The sequence below is a fragment of the Cucurbita moschata genome, unplaced genomic scaffold, assembly GCF_002738365.1.
Source record: "Cucurbita moschata cultivar Rifu unplaced genomic scaffold, Cmos_1.0 Cmo_Scf00019, whole genome shotgun sequence".
Taxonomy (NCBI): Eukaryota; Viridiplantae; Streptophyta; class Magnoliopsida; order Cucurbitales; family Cucurbitaceae; genus Cucurbita; species Cucurbita moschata.
Genome location: NW_019268535.1, coordinates 4,066,656 through 4,068,345, shown reverse-complemented (window position 1 = coordinate 4,068,345; position 1,690 = coordinate 4,066,656). Strand labels below are relative to the sequence as shown.

Below are 1,690 nucleotides of genomic sequence, written 5' to 3'. Positions count from 1 at the left end.
GATTTTGCCCTAGATCCATGCATTTTTTTTAATAGTTTAGGAAATAATACTCAACTATAGTATTTTAGGCGAGGATTCTTGCATGTTTTGGGAGAAAACATAGCCAAAAAGTATGTCGAAAATTGAAACCCAGAATCTCAAACTTTGGCAAGAAACTTTGTTTTTATGATTTTTGAACTCATTTATTACGCATTGTGCGTACCGAAAAAAATGCAAGAAAAATATATATGTATGGGTGGACTTAAGGTCTTGAATTTTTGGGTAGGAATCGAGTTAATTCAAGTTACGAATTGGAAGATAGAAAAAAAAAAGATTGATATGCGGTTTTGACCGGAATCTAAAAAAAATGGGTTTCAGGCAATTGGCGACGAACACACGGGGACTAGAAAGAGGAGAAACGCATCTAGCAACTGGAGGGACATGTGTTAGGCAGGTAGTGGAAAAACTTGGCTTACTTTGAGCACTGACACGTGGCACCGCGACTAACCCAAATCAACGACCCGGACCACATTTGACCCGCATGCTCGAGAAGCAATCCGATAACCCGTAGTCCAACCTGATACCTACCGCTCAATATAAATGACTTATTATTATATTTTTGACCCGTTTGACACAAGTGAGAACAAATTCGAAATAACTTATGTCGGAATACTTTAAAAAATGACTGCATAGCGCAGTGGATTAGCGCGTTTGACTTCGGATTAGAAGGTCATGGGTTCGACTCCCATTATTGTAGTCAACCTAAAACTTTGGCATTCATTTGGAGAATAACATTTGATTTTGGGCACACTACAAAAAGCCTAAAAATGGAGAATAACGAGTTTGACCATGGTAGGATGTATTCCTATGGAGCAACGAGTTGTGTTCCTATGATATCTTTATTGACTCAAAATGGGTCAGGCAGGATGTGTTCCTATGATATTTTTATTGACTCAAAATGGGTCAGGCAGGATGTGTTCCTATGATATTTTTATTGACTCAAAATGGGTCAGGCAGGATGTGTTCCTATAATATCTTTATTGACTCAAAATGGGTCAGGCAGGATGTGTTCCTATGATATCTTTATTGACTCAAAATGGAGCAACGAGTTTGACCATGGTAGGATGTATTCCTATGATATCTTTGTTGACTCAAAAATGGGTGAGACAGGATGTATTCCTATGATATCTTTGTTGACTCAAAATGGGTCAGGACGAGTTTGACCATGGTAGGATGTATTCCTATGATATCTTTGTTGACTCAAAATGGGTCAGGACGAGTTTGACCATGGTAGGATGTATTCCTATGATATCTTTGTTGACTCAAAATGGGTCAGGACGAGTTTGACCATGGTAGGATGTATTCCTATGATATCTTTGTTGACTCAAAATGGGTCAGGACGAGTTTGACCATGGTAGGATGTATTCCTATGATATCTTTGTTGACTCAAAATGGGTCAGGACGAGTTTGACCATGGTAGGATGTATTCCTATGATATCTTTGTTGACTCAAAATGGGTCAGGACGAGTTTGACCATGGTAGGATGTATTCCTATGATATCTTTGTTGACTCAAAATGGGTCAGGACGAGTTTGACCATGGTAGGATGTATTCCTATGATATCTTTGTTGACTCAAAATGGGTCAGGACGAGTTTGACCATGGTAGGATGTATTCCTATGATATCTTTGTTGACTCAAAATGGGTCAGGAC

General features: G+C 38.8%; 1 non-coding gene across 1 annotated transcript; it reads left to right on the top strand.

The window, feature by feature from the left end:
- The first annotated feature begins 662 nt into the window (after positions 1 to 662).
- Positions 663 to 739, top strand: TRNAR-UCG. Its single transcript has one exon. It is a non-coding gene; the product is annotated as a tRNA-Arg (tRNA).
- Positions 740 to 1,690: the final 951 nt, after the last annotated feature.